Consider the following 15,641-nt stretch of genomic DNA (forward strand, 5'->3'; position numbering starts at 1 on the left):
GAGGAGGTCCCCAAGACTCCATTCTAGGATCCAAGAGAAGAGGACAATGATCAGATACCGAGTGAACGAGTCTTTTGGAGAACCTCAGGAGCCAAATTCACCCAACCAGGACAAATAAGAAATCGATCAATCCTACTAAGACTTTCACCTCTGCTCCAAGTAAACCTCGCTCCAGATAATGGAAGGTCAATAATATTATGCTTTGAAATGAAAGTTGCAAAAGCAGCCATGTTTTGATTTGCTCTCCGACATCCTAACCTTTCACAAACAAACCTAATTTCATTAAAATCACCCCCTATACACCAAGGATAGGACCACCTATCCCTAACTCCGTTTAGCTGTTCCCAAAACAACCTCTTATCCGCCCAAAGAGAAGGACCATACACCCCAGAAAACAAGCACACAGCCGCATCTTCCACCCTACGAAGGACAATAGATATTGAAAACTACCCTTCCATTCCTCGGACCTAACCCAATTAGATTCGTCCCAAGCTATGAAAATGCCCCCCGAAGCACCAATAGCTTCAACAAAAGAGAAACCCCAATGCGAACCAACACCAAGACTTTTTACCATACTCCTATCAATAACCTCCAATTTGGTTTCTTGTATACAGATAAGATCCGGTTTTGACTTTTTAACTAACCCTTTAACTTGAGCCCTCTTTGCCAGAGATCTCAATCCATTAACATTCCAAGATAGTATCTTCATAAGGAAACTAATTTAACTGATTTCCTCCCCTTCCTCGCACTCTTTTTCCTTCTAGAAAGACAAATGCTTGACTCTTCCTCAACTGAAATCCCACCATAATTCACCTCGGATTTCAATCTAGCCAATTCCCTAAATTTTCTCTTTGATGATTCATCAGAATAACTCACCGAATTACCAGACACCGTAGTATCCCTCATCTCTGAAGCTCTAATCATGTCTCTAAACTCGGGCATAGGACCAGGGTAAATCAAGCCAAGCTATTCTATTTTGTAGTTCATATATAATTTTTGCATTGCCCAAATGTGTGCCTAATTATCCCAATTTTGTGCTTGTTTGTAATTCATATATAATTTTTGCATTGTCCAAATGTGTGCCTGATTATCCCAAATTTGTGCTTGTTTGTGTTTGTAGTTCATATATAAAAAGGACTGAACCGAACCAAATTGATTATAAACACGATTAGGCAAAAAATCTACATTTGGTAAAGGTTGGGTAAACCCAGAACTGAACCGGTTATATATGGTTCTGGTTCGGTTCCAAACTTATAAGGTTCGGTTCTGGTTCCAATTTTAGGGAACCGATTATATATGGTTCGGTTATGGGCATGCCCCAAAACTGAACTGAACCGAACCGAACCATGTCCACCGCTACTGGCTGTCTTGGATTAAAAAAGGGATGGATGTATCACTTCCCTTTTGCAAATACTTTGCCTTATTTGCAAATGCGTTTCTTCTGGTTTGACAATTTACAAATGGAGTCATCGCATTTGAGTGAATTTTGCAAATCCAGTCTTGCCATCAATTTGTGACCAAAATTACCCAGTGTAAAATCTGTCTCCCTCATAATGTTAAAAGACGAGAAATTATATGGTGCCGGCCCATGAAGTCCCGTGGTTCCACCAATAGTGAAACCCATCAGTTTAGTAGTGAGCTCGGATCACTATTCACTATGTTATAGACTTAATTTGCGGGAGTAAATAAATATTTGGTAAGCAATTCTATTCATCTCCATTGTGCACGACACAATTAGGGCATTTTGGACTGTGATCTGGGAGCCATGGATAGAAGATGTGGGCGATCGGACTATCTTAAGCGTCCAATTAATGGCCTTAATAGACGACTGCTAGAAAAGTATGGGACCCATTCTACCCACACAAATTTCATAGGATTTGTCATGTCATCAAAATTGTCATAAAAACATGCATTTTTTGCCTAGAGAGAATCACATTTTTGCATTTTTACCTATCTTAAATTCGTTCGTTTGCAAAACACTAGATTAGAGCACAAGGCTTTGAAAATTCAGTTTCATAGTTTGCAATGATCGCGGCTCATATTCAACCTCCTACTCTCCAGGTTCTGATTACCATCTTTTTGTTTGAGTTGTCCTTATTCATCTGGTTTTAATTAGTTGAAAACTTAGGTTTTTCGATTCCTTAATTTGTTTTTTTTTTCTTGGAGCCAAAATTGGTGTTTCTATTGTCTTTTATTTTGTATTGGGTTCTGGGTAATGTTTTTTTTTTTTTTTTACTGATGCCAGTGGCTGTATTCTGTGTAAAATTGTGGTGTTTGTGTCTTATTTTATTTCTTTCTATCATGGGTCTTCTCTTGTTTTCAATATGGTGGTTAATTTTAACGGGAGTGAGTTTTTGTGCTTTTTGTTTCTAGTTATGGGTTTTGTCTCTCTGATGTTGATGATGCTGTTTTGCATTTGTTTCTGTTGAAATTATGGTATTTGTGGCTTCTTTTCTTACCTACTTTCATAGGATTTGTAGGTTGTTGCCGCTTGGCAATCTTTGATTGAAAGTTAGCTTTTTGCTATTGTATCTGTGTATGTGTTTTGGTCTTTCCTTTCTTTATGATGGTCAATTGACAGGTACCCAGAAATAGACAAGAAGAAGATGAAATAATTGTTCGTTTGGGAAACCAGTCCCTCCTACAAGAGCACGAAATTAGGTTAAAATCCTTCTCTGCCTTTTTTTTATTAAGAGATGAGAGCATATAAAGATCTACAATATTCTCAAGTTTCAACACAACCAGGACTCTACAAGCAATCAGAATAAAGGATAAATAAAAGAAACTAAAAGATAAATATAAAAGATAGCTAAAACTAACAAGCCAACGTGAGCGTTAGTTATTGACATCCCTAAAATTTGGGGATTCAACATTCCCTTCCCCTTGAAAATTGCCTTGTCCTCAAGGCTGTTGATTTTCTTGGTCTTCTTCTTCCTTATCACTGTCAAGAACTTGAATTAACTGAATTTGAGGAAACTTGCATTTGTCTTCACAGTTGTAGCACAACCCTTTAGAACGTCTCTCCTTAATCTCGCCCATTGTAAGCGTTCGAGGACCCTTCAAATCGGATGTTGGGTACTCATGCTCAATCATTGTACCCTTTTGAAATATATGGCAATGTTGAATTTTCTCTTCCATCATCCACGCCAACCCAATAGCATCATTTAATGTCTTCGGACAGAAGACTTGAACTCTCCTGCCAACTCATCCTTGAGACCTCCCACAAAAGTCCCAATTAGAGCCTTCTCAGTCCATCCTTCCACCATATTTGACAATTCTTCGAACTCCTTATGATATTCTCTTACCGTACTTGTCTGTCGCAGCTTATTAAGGGTTGAGTCGAAATCTTCAAACTCAGTAGGCCCAAATCGAACACATAAGGCTATCTTCAAGTCCGTCCACTCCATATTTTTGTGAACCTTCTCGTACCATTGGAACCATTGTAGAGCTTCACTCTCCAGATGGAATGATGAAAGAGGTTCCTTCATGTCTTCTGTAGTTTGATGGAAGCAAAAAAATTGTTCTGCGCGATATACCCATCCCGTAGGATCTTTTAGACCATCAAAGCGAGGAAACTCGAGTCTCGTGAACCTTGTTTGAACAGATCCACCCGTTGCTCCAGACCTTGATGCGTCATTTCCTCCTAATTCCATGTTGGAAAAGGTAGCCTTGCCACGGGAAACCTCATCCTCAACGGATTTTTGGTTTTGACTTTCCATAAACTTGGAAAACATCTCTGCCAGATTGTTAATGGTCTCTTCCAACTTCTCCACTCTCTCTTCCATGGCTGAATTGTTCTTGAGTTGACTCCTTTTTGTCATGCCAAGACCAACTAGCTCTGATACCAAAATGATAGCTACCCAGAAATAGACAGGAAGAAGATGAAATAATGGTTCGTTTGGGAACCAGTCCCTCGCACAAGAGCACGAAATTAGGTTAAAATCTTCTTTGCCTTTTTTATTAAGAGATGAGAGCATATAAAGATCTACAATATTCTCAAGTTTCAACACAATCGGGACTCTACAACCAATCAGAATAAAGGGTAAATAAAAAAAACTAAAAGATAAATATAAAAGATAGCTAAAACTAACAAGCTAACGTAAGCGTTGGTTATTGACATCCCTAAAATTTGGGGATTCAACATCAATTGGTCATAACTATGCTTTGCACTACCATGTAGTATAAAGCCTGTTTAAATAAAAGTTTCAATCGTGTAGTATAAAAGCTTTGATTGACTAAAAGTTCAAGTTTAGAATGATATTTGAAGTTATAGTGAATCGAGTCAGGAGGTGCACAAATGATGATCTGTTTAATGTTTTTCATTGAAAACTGAAATGATCATCACAAAAGAAATAATAGATTTGATGATATGTCATACCGAATTGATATAGAATTGATTGTGCTTGTGGTTTTTCTCCTTTTTTATCTACTACTGGTAATGGTGTTTGATCATATCTTCTGATGGCTTTAACCATAGTTTCAGAACTCCCCCGTGTCCTCGTCAACTCGTCCAAGTCGAATCCCTTTTACCTCGGCCGTGTTCTTTTTTGAGTCCGCATTTTACCCTACAAAGTCAATCAAAACTCCCTTGATTCTCCAGTTATGACTACGTCAACCGAGTACTCAGCCGCGTCAACCAAATACTCTGCCGCATCAACCGAGTGCTCGGTCGCGACACATCAAATCTACTAGGTTTTGCTTTAGTCGCGTTTTGGCCAACATCTGCGTTTTGAAACACTAGCTTTGACAGCCAAACCAGACCAGAAATTGTCAGAGGCAGGATAAAATACACAGGAAATTAAAAAATACTGAAGCTAGTATTCAAAGTGATTGGTTCTCTTTTATCAAAATCCTTTTTTATTTTTTGAAATGGTGAAAAGATTTCATTACCGCCAACGAGACTTAGGAGGTCCCAAAGATACAAACAGAGGAGAGAAGGAAAGAGAGAAATGGAAGTACAAATGAAAATAAAAGGATCTAGGGAGGAAGAAAATCAAACAACTCTAAACTCTCTCTTGAAACTCCTTCCCTTGCAAATTGTCTGCCTCCTCATTGGCCATCCGCCTAACGTGGAGGAAGGAGATTGAGGCCGACCCCAATCTATCTCTAATCTCATCAAATATAGGAGCAAATCTCCAAGGAGCCACCCGTGAGACTCTTAGCTACCTGATGACGTTGAGTGAATCTCCTTCAATCACTACCCTGTTCAAATCCATGTTTTGGAGTAAGTTAATTCCTTGGAAAATAGCACGGACTTCCGCCTCATTTGCATCTGTCTCTTTTATCAAAATCCTACACGTCTTTTTAAGTACTGAAAATGGCCGTGTAAAGACTTTAAACAGTAAATATGTGAGCTAACTGAAACTATCCTACTCAGTAAATTCACTACTACTGAAACTGGTATGCAAAGTGATTAAAATTTGTGGGGAAAATTAACTTTACTGCGTGTCAGATGGGTTTGCATTGAGGAGCTCTAATTCTTGTGCCATTTGATTACCCTTGATGGCAATCAATTAACTGGTTGAGAGTGGGAAGGAGAAAAGGGGTTTCTATTTTCTTTTGCTACTGAAATGAAAACCGGATCATATCACCTGTCCGGAAAAAAAGGAAACGAAAACAATAGAAAGGGGATTACATCATGGCAGAAATTCCATTCGGAGACATGTTTCTGTTTACAGAAGAAGTACAGCCTGAAAAGAAAAGTACAATCCAAAAATACCAAGGTATGTGAATTAAGTCACCAACCATAATCAACCACTTTTTGATAGAGAAACTACAAAATCTTAATTTTACCAAAGTTTAACATATCAGTGATTAAGTTGAATAAAGAAAATTTCACCATGATTAAGGAATAATAGTGACATGTTTACAAAATAATTGATTGCAAAACCATAGGAACATCATTTTACTAACATTCAAATTATAAAGAAGGTTTGATAGATGAATCTTTCATACCATTTTTGCATGATTGTATTGGCATTTTCCTGGTCGTGATACTGATGGTAATTATTTTTGAAAGGAAAGTGACAGGGTTGCAACACGATACTTATGGTAATTATGTTGTGAAAGTTGTATTCTTCTCTTCCTAAGGTTCCGATCTTTTCTATGTGATCCTTTACTAGTGTTCGAGATATTGATGGGTAGGAGGGCAAAGTTTCTTCTGTTTGGAGTTTTCTGATGGGTTTTCCTGCTATTGATAATTATGCTGGTTATGTGATGAAGCATGGAACATTTTACCCATTTCTTTCTGTTTGCTTCTTGTTTTTCTTCTTTGATTGTACTGTTTTTATCCTTTAAATGGTGGGCATTATTGATTGGAAGATGTAGGTGTAACTCTTGGCCTCATTATATATTTTTTCCTTAATTCATTTAGATTGGGTTTTGATAAGTTAAATCAGGCATTCCTTAATATTAGTTATAGTTAGTAAGTTTCCTTCTTATTGTGGATTTCCGTTTGAATTAATCTCATGTATAGAGAATTTTTAGTTGTTGATATTTTTGTTTGAGAAGTTGTTTTAATCGATCCATGGAGAAGATTGAGTTTAGTAGGATGCTTCCTTAGATTAGCATTGGGAATATTTAGTTAAAAAAGGGATGATCTGAACCACCCGAACAATAGAATTTTAAAATAAATGACAGATCAGAGGGTTAGATCATCTCATAGAAATTTCTATGGACCATTGCAGAAAGGCATTTCGCGGCTGGCTGTTGTGTGTGAGAGCAGCCACCTCAGATGAATTAAATGAATAAGACAAAATCTGCTGAAAAGTGAGCCTGTGTGTCTGCTCTCACATGCAACCGCCAGCCATGAAATGCCTTTTTCAGGGGTACCTCTGCTCACTCATGCCATTTTCGGGTACCCCCTATTGATATTGGCTCCCTTCTGTAACTTAAGACACTTAAAATTAAAACCATTCAGAAAAAAAAAAGACCCTTAAAATTAAAGTGTGGGGCCTAGCGTGGTCTCTGTCATCAGGATGGAGGGACATATAGCATGGGGGTGGCCACAGGCCCCAATGACTTGCAAAATCCCTTGGGCAATTAGTTACCTTGGAAAATTTATATGGAAATTTTTTATTGAAAATTAGTCCCCCCACTCCAAAAAAAAAAGGAGAGTGTAAATTCCTGGCTCCGCCCCTGTCCGTCATTCTCCCCTCTTGAAAAGATTCCAAGTATGTCAAATGATTCTCCTCTTTCAGGCATGTTGGATAACACTTGTTGCTCTTTTGATCATCAGATATTGTTAAAGTACTAACTTTTGGTCCATTTCAAAAAAGTACTAACTTTTGGTGAGACCGACTCTGAAGTATGATGGCTACTTTCTTAATATGTAAGTAATGTGAGCGTTCCACGTACTAACAGAATTGACTCTGGATGACGAGTGCAGATCTCATCTGTCACTTGAAGTCGAGCACTTTGCACGCTATCAATTCTTGCGCACAAGTATCTAGATGCCTGAATTCACTTATCTCTTTTATGCATGCTTTGATACATTCACCAAGTTTTCTGGATCCTAAGATAAGTGGATAGCTTCATTGCACAAGCCTTGCCTTTCTTGGCTTTCACCTCTTGAATCCTTCTAGATCGTAACTTTTGATATCTCTGAAAAGCCTTCGGCGCAAAACTTTCCGAAAAACAATTTAGGATTGATTACTATGATGTGGACGCGGTGTTCTAAAAATACTGATACTGAATATATGTTGAACATCTGTACTTTTGTCTAAAATAGTGTGTCTAGGCAGCATATATAGATGGTGATGGCAATGGAGGTTGTAAAACTCAATTTTGCATGGAATATAGGCTTTTTTTAAAAAAAATTTGTATGAAAAATAAGCTTCTGTAATACTTTGAGTTTGGACAGATCAGGTTTGGAGAAGGCGAAGAAAGAGTTAGCAGTAAGCATTGAGAAGGGACGAATCTGCCCATTTTTGTTTCTAGGAGTCGAAATTCCTGGCCAAGTGGCAGAACAATGGAAGAAAAACTATTGAACCCCTCCACCGGTGAAGCCATGGTAAGATTTTAAAAGACTAATTGTTTGTTGATCACATTCGAAATTATAGGCCTTGCCAATTTCCCATGTGCGGGGGATGGGAACAGTGGTCCATATCATCTTTTAATCTCATTTAAACATCTCTAAGCACATGATCTGGATTGTCCATAGCCCAAAAAAACTTACCGATGAAATGAAATTAGAGGACTTTTGATGACTACAATGACCAATTAGAGACTCGGACACCAAAAAAAGAAGAAGCATCTAATACTAGATAATCCACCATAAAAAAAAAAACAAGTACCGCCTGCAAAAAACTTGAAAAGCATACATTTTTCTGTTTTTGGTGCAACAAGATTAAAACCCTTTATTTATACCACAGAGAAACTAGCCCGGAATCCAGATACATCAACCAGGCAAACAATCAGGCCCCGTTTGGGTTCATTTGTGGAAAGATGTCCCCAAACAAAAGATCAAAATCGTACATTGGTTCCTTGCATGTAGTTGTAGATGACGCCTCCCCAACAAAAGAACTCACCCCTCAGTAAGCAAGCCTACTGCTATCTTAAATTACTAAAATCTTATATAATAGCCTGCAGATGTGAGACATTAACCTTTTTCCAGCTTCTGTCCACCTGATTCTCCGTCTATTAACTTCATTTGGGAGAGAGGTGATGATTTCTACCCCTCCTTTTCCATCCGTTCTCTGGCCAATCTATCAGCTTGTTCATTTGCCTATTACCTCATATGTTGGAGTAGGGGGCTGTTTTTACAATTCAGATACCGAATTTCAGTAACCATATTGGCAATCGTCAAGGTCCTATTGCTTCATTTCCTGCCCAAGCTGACACATTAGAGGAGTCACCTTCTACTATTAGCGATCCAAGATTCTCATTCACACACCATCACAAACCCCAAAGCTAGGCTTTTGCTTTTGTTTCTGCCTCGTCAGCGTCACAAAAACCAACTAATCCTGAAAAGACATCAAAACTCTATCACTCGAGTCATGAAGAATACCTCCTATTCCAGGCCGGCCCCGGATCCCCTTGGTGCTCTCATCAAAGTTCAACTTTAGCCACCCTCATTTTGGAGATATCTTTCATTTCGTTTCCTTTTCCCAAATGATTGCTTTCCCACATCTCATGATAGCCCCCATGGTGTATGCTGATAACGTGGAGTTGTCCTTCCCTTAAGTTATAAGATCAATTTTGTTCTCTTTAGCTGGTTCTTTAGTTTAGGTTTCAAAGAAGATCGGGAGGGAGACCCAGGTAAGTAATGGGCTCTCTACATGGATCTGTCTAGGTGTACTTAGGTTCCTTAGTTTAGGTTTCAGTTTTTGTGTCCCTCTTTAGCTGGTTCTGTGGGTTAGTAATCTTTACTAAGTTTTGGGGGTTCGAAGGTTCTGGGGTAATAGGAGAAACTGGTGTCGGGGAGACTACCTTGGGTGCTGAAGCACAGGTAGATAGCAATCCCTTGGGTCTGGTTGTGACTTGAGATTTATTGCTTGGCTGTGGGAATTGCAAGGGACGTAGGCTATTGTTGGATATTGAAAGGAGCTGTTATTGAGATAGGATATTTTAGACACATAGGTGGGATTGGTAGGAGAAGAGGTTTTTTGTGGGAATTATCGTTCGTGGGTTTTTAAAAAAAATTGTATCCTGGTTTAGTGAAGAAATTTTAGTATGAACACTGTAGTAATAGTAGTAGTAGTTGTCTCATAAATTGTCTGCATCCAGATGGGCTATGTTTCGACCAATTATGGCTTGAGATACCATGGTCTCTCGCTTAGATTAGCTCCTTCGTCTGGATCCTTCTACTCTGCTATTTAAATTGTTGGGAGGAGTGGTTATAATCGTAGTGTTGAAATCTTGGTTTTTTTTAGTGACGGTGTTAATAGGACAAGTTTGGGGGATTAGTTTGCAAAAGAAGGATTGGTGGAAGAGCATGGTACTATGAAGCTCTCTTGGGTCGGTTCAGGCATATTTCTCACTACTGGCATGATGAAAGAAGACATGTCCCAGTTAGTTAGTTTATTTTGTTTTTGTTTTAAAGTTTCCTGGTCCAAGGTATGCCTTGACTAGCTTCTCTGATACTTTGTAATATAGGATGGGACTCCTAGTCCCCAATGTAACCTTTGTATCAATGAAAATATGCCAACTTAAAAAAAATAAAAATCAATTTTGTTCTCCAATATTATCCTGCCAGGTTGCTTTTCTTCTTGTTTTTTTTTCAAATATGCGCATATTTCTCTCTCCATATATGCCAAATTAGCACGAAAGGTACAAGGACCCAAAGTATTCTCCCCAGCTTTCTGAATGGCCAGTTGTTCCAGTGTAATATCGTCTTTTTATTGATATGTTGAAGACCCAGTCCATGCTAAAGCTTTTGGTGAAAGCCCTTCATAGGTTGAAAGAGAAGGGGCAGTGAAGTAATACACGATCTAGTGATTCTTCTTCCTCTTTGCAGAAGAGGCACTAGTTGGCTAGAGCTATCTTCCTTCTTTTGAGGCATTCATACATGTTGACTCTTTTACAAGCTACCGTCCATGCAAGTGCCGTGACCCTTGGAGGTGCTGGTGTTCGTCATATTTTAGTGAAGTTTTTTCTTGATCCTTCCTCTCTGACCAACCTGTAGAAAAAAGGGCGAACAAAAATTCATCCAATGATGTTATGGGTCCAAACTCTATGGTCCTTGGATGAAAGGGAACAATATTTGTATTATGAGGGACTCGGGAGGTGTGATAGGTTGACTTTCTCGTTGTCCTTAAGGTTTCTTCCATGTTTTATGCACCAGACCACTCTCACATCCCCCCTCTCTCCTTGTAGTCACAGACTCTAACCCCTCTATTGGTAGCTAGGTTGAATAGGTTCGGGAATGCATGGCATATACACAACTCTCCTACCCAAAGGTCAAGCCAAAATCGAGTTTCCTCTCCCCTACCCACCCTAAACCTAACCAAAGGTTAATACATGGGTCTGGACACACAGATAGACTTCCATGCACCCCGAACCTTTACCTATGATCGGGTTCCTACTCTCTCAACCTTCCCATCCCCGCCTGTACTTGTCCCCATTAATTTTGTGGCAAAGGGCCGCCTCCTCTCCATACCGCCAAAGCCACTTCCTCATCAAGGCCTTGTTCCTCGACCTTATTATGCCAATCCCTAAGCTGCCATGTGACTTCAATCTGCAAACTTTTTCTAATCTCGTGAAGTGTTTTGGCTTCTGTTGTTTTGCCCTCCCTCCCAGAGGAAGTTTATTTGAAGTTTCTCGATCCTCTTTGCCACGTTTGCCAGAACTTAGTAGATCAAAATATCCTTCCTTTTTGGCTGCCAAACAACTATGCAATCGTAGTCTCGTGATGAGTTCATAATATATTCAACATTAGACCTTTTTGACTAAATCATGTTCAATGAAAAGTAGGATTCTTTCTTCTGTTATTGCTCCATTGTGCGGTAGCAATACCAAACCAAATACGACGAGTAGTGGGGTCCTGAGCTAAGCCTTGGCTAAACCTTGGAAAGATTAATGCAATAGTGCCTTTCAAATCCTCCTAGCTATTAATCCTACAACAATAATTCTTGCTAAGAAGAATGCCCATGTTGTGGCAATTCCACCCAGAAGGTAATGGGTAACTCCTACAGCGCGTCCTTGTACAATGCTCAAGGCTCTAGGCTGAGTAGCAGGAGCAACTTTTTATTTGTTATGAGCCCAAACGATGGATTCAATGAGCGAGTGGCTGGTGATGCTGTTTGGGTTCTCCGTAAATCCTATCCTAGCCCTCCGATCTGTAGAGCGGCTGCACATAATCTGAGGGTTAGAATCATCCTATGGAGTTGATATATGGCATACAAATGACCGATCATCCTAAGAAGTGTTCGCCACTGTACTTTCTAAAATAATACTGGACTTCACGAGTACACGTCACAAAATCTCATATATTTTAAGGGAAGTGGTATATTCTCCCCCTTTTCTTCCCTGGGACACCCTCCTTTAGTGTATTTATGAGTTATGACCATGGTTTTAAATTTCGACTGCAATCCGAAATTTCGGTAGAGACCGACACCGAAATCACTAATACCCGAAATGGTATTTTATTTCGTCTGAAATGTCACCCAAAAAACTGTTTTTTTACTTAATCTAATATTTTACAGAAATTTCAACCGAAATTTGGTATCAAATAAAATAGTGTTTTTATTGTTTCACCGGATTTTGGCCGAAATTTTGAAATAGCGATTTCGGTGGGGTCCAAAACCGGTACCAAAACTGAAATTTAAAACCATAGTTGTGACTTAATGACTACTCTTTTTACACTATAAGGGGGTTGTCCAGGGAAGAAAATACTATCATATTTTGATAATAATACTTTGTTCCACTATCCAATGCGGGACCCTTTATGTGTACTTTGTCCTGAAGGACGTAGTGTACTACGTACGTGGCGTTGTTCACCCCCCCCCCCCCCCCCCCCTGTCAAAACATTTGCAAATAGTTCATGTTATGTCTATAGGGAATGATGTGGGTGGACATGCTGCAGAGAATAACGTGATCTGGAGATTCATCTCGTGGGCCCTTTTGATTGGACGAGAGCCATGAAAATTTATTCCATGGAATTCTAGTTTATCAAGTGAGAGGACAGGAGCAGAAGAGGAGGAGAGAGTGGAGGGCACGAGTGAAGAGTGGGTGAGAAAAGGCTGTTAAATAAGGAAAAGAAAGGTCTTGCTTGTATTGCACAGATGAAAAAGTTCAGTAGTAAAAATTTTTATTTCCTATTTTTCAGCCGTTTCGAATCATCTCCTTCTGCCTTCTCAATTCTTTCCCTCTCCTATTCTCCCACATCCATCTCTCACCCCTTGTTAAACTAATATTCCATGGAAAAAAAATCATGGTAGCCAGACATGGCCTTAGTATTCTTTAAATTATACTGTATTCCTACTCATCCTTTTTAATATATACATCCTTTTTAATTCTGTTATTACTGTGTTGGCTTTTGTGTTCATGAAAATTGACAAGAAGTCAATGTCTTCTTTTCCCTTTCCTTTTTTAAAGATTGGAGACTTTATGATGAAGAAAGATGTGAAAAGGGAGCAATTGGTTCCCCAAGAAGGAAGAATTGTACCCTACTTCACTGTTTCTCTTACAACAATTCACCCATTTCTCTATCTTTTCTTCCTTGTATTCTCTTTGCTTGGGGTCTCATAAACATAAGTACTTGGATATAATCCTGATGGCATCCCTACACTGGAGAACTTCCACAAGGTGATTGGGTTTCATCATGTCATGGAAGCATGAAATCATCATGAAGAAAGTGATGTAAGATGAGTATTCCATGTCTAGACACCCCCACATCATCCATCAAAGTCCTTATGATGCAGGGCTCACGTGATAACATATCAATGATTGCTACAACTCTACATACAAGAATCCAAAGACAGGTTAATGAACAAGATAACATAAATAAATATAAGAATTCAAAAGATATTATCTTTTGAACCAGCTAATCGATGGGGTATAAAACCTCAAAAAACACTAGGAATAGGAGCTAATAAAAGAAAAGGAAAGAAATGAGAGAAACCCATGTTTCTTTCTAGACCCAAAAAGGAAAAACAGTACTAAACCACCTAGTATTTCTAAAAAAAATCAAGGTTAGGGGTGTAAAATGCAAAACAAATGGGCCCTTGGCTTGGCTTTTATGGAAGTGGTGGGTTTTGGATACCCAAACGGTCAAAACTCAAAAGAAGTGGCTTGTGGTGTGGTTGAAGTGTTAATAGACAAATCTAAAAATGAATGTGTCCATTCAGTCATAAAGTTGATGGTTTCCCCAATGTAAGTAAACAGTGATGGTAAAATATAATGTGGGCCCGGCAGATTGAATGATTAAAGGGTACTTGCTTTGGCAGGGCCTCATCAGACCCTAAAGCTGTGATGTGTCACATGAGTTTCACAAGCTGTCATGCAATTCAACATCTCTCTCTATCTTTTTTTATTTCTTTATTGGGTCTCCCCTGTAACAACTTTAGTTCTTGTCAATTTTTTATTTTTGATTTTTCTACATGAAGTTTTGAATTGGAATTAATGGTTCTATTTAGGGGTGCAACTCGGGTCGGGTTCAACCTGAATTTGGGTTGGGTTGGGTCGGGTTAAGCTTTTCTGAAATCGGATTGTGCCAGGGTTGGGAAAAATCAACCCGAATTGAAAATCGGGTTGGGGTGTTAGGCAACCCGACCTGACCCAACCCGAATAGGAAATTTCAAATTCCCACTTAGTAGTGAAGTTAATTTCAACATATACATATGATCCTAGTTTATACATATAATTATGTGTTTTTCTTTTTCAACATTGAAATAGTCTCCACAGTCCACAATAGACAGTTTGGATAATCCTATGGTGCGGGCCATACCTTACTTTAATAAAGTGAGGAGTGTGATCATCAAAATATAGTAGTGCGGATAACATTTCCCTCTGTTAATTGTTAGTCTATGTTTGTTTTGGATTTTGAGAACCAATTGTGAGTCAAAAACTAATTATTGGTGCCTCACTATTGGTTCTCAAAAATCCAAAACAACTCGGCTTGAGTTGAGGTGGTCAATTGTTAGTACCATATCAAATCGGGTCAACCCGACCCAACCCAACCTAAATTGGAAATCAGGTTGGGTCGGGTTGAGGAAATTGTAAATCGGGTTGGGTCAGGTTGAACCCGGGCGGGTTGGAAATCGAGTTGGGTCGGGTTGGGTTGGAAAAATGGGTTCCTTGGGTTGGGTCGGGTTGGCCTCAACCCGACCCAAGTTGCACTCCTAGTTCTTTTGGAGTTGATAGCTTTGCTTTAAGTTTGAGACTTTAGTTTTTAATATTTTAAGATAGGCTACTGATTTTGGTTGGCACGACGATATTTTGATAATTGCACCAAGGTCTTTTATTGTTTAAACAGCTGTCAATGGTCATTACAGTTCACAAAAAGCTCTAAGAGCCAATTAGAGAAGAAAAGATAGGCTGAGTTTGTGGAAGTAGTGCCAATATCAGAGCCTTTAAGATATCACAATAGATAAGAATGAGAGAACTAATTCTTGGAAGGTTATCTCTTCAATCAAGGGCCGCATACAAATAAGGTTTTAGCCATTAAATTTGAGGAATAGTATTATCTATAAACTATATAAAGTCTGTGTATAGATCATCTCTTTGGTCCAATCAATCGACCTTAGCCCATGAAATCCATGATTGATTCATCCTAATCATCCGAGGAATGGACTTCTTCGAAAAAATACGTTGATTTGGATGCTTAGAATCATTCGGTAGGTATTTTTTCACTGAGTAAGGCCCATGCAAGGTAGCCCCTCAAAAAGGTTTGAAGGTCCCTATACATAAGCCATATCCGACTCGCTCATATATCAATTTATCGGCCTACATATCAATTTTAAAACCATGCCTTTCAATATAATGCCTCAATATATATTGGAATCATGCCACTCATTTCTCAGTTCTATCCTCCCACCCACCTCTCCACTTTTTCTCACTTTTATTCTAACTTTGGACATGAAAAGAAAGGTCACTTCTTTTAGCTTTTTTCATGTCAGCTCTAGCATTACAATAGAAAACAAAAAGGATGGATAGAACGATCGTCTGCTTGTAAACTTAATTTACATGAAAAGTTATTGTGT

General features: G+C 38.8%; 1 long non-coding RNA gene across 1 annotated transcript; it reads left to right on the forward strand.

Annotated features, from left to right (window-relative positions):
- Positions 1–1,735: 1,735 nt before the first annotated feature.
- Positions 1,736–7,981, forward strand: LOC143876188 (uncharacterized). Its single transcript, XR_013250323.1, has 2 exons — positions 1,736–2,061; positions 2,582–7,981. It is a non-coding gene; the product is annotated as an uncharacterized LOC143876188 (long non-coding RNA).
- Positions 7,982–15,641: the final 7,660 nt, after the last annotated feature.

Source organism: Tasmannia lanceolata, unplaced genomic scaffold (assembly GCF_043159265.1).
Source record: "Tasmannia lanceolata isolate RefF3 unplaced genomic scaffold, GAP_Taslan_0.1 ptg000004l, whole genome shotgun sequence".
NCBI classification, from domain to species: domain Eukaryota; kingdom Viridiplantae; phylum Streptophyta; class Magnoliopsida; order Canellales; family Winteraceae; genus Tasmannia; species Tasmannia lanceolata.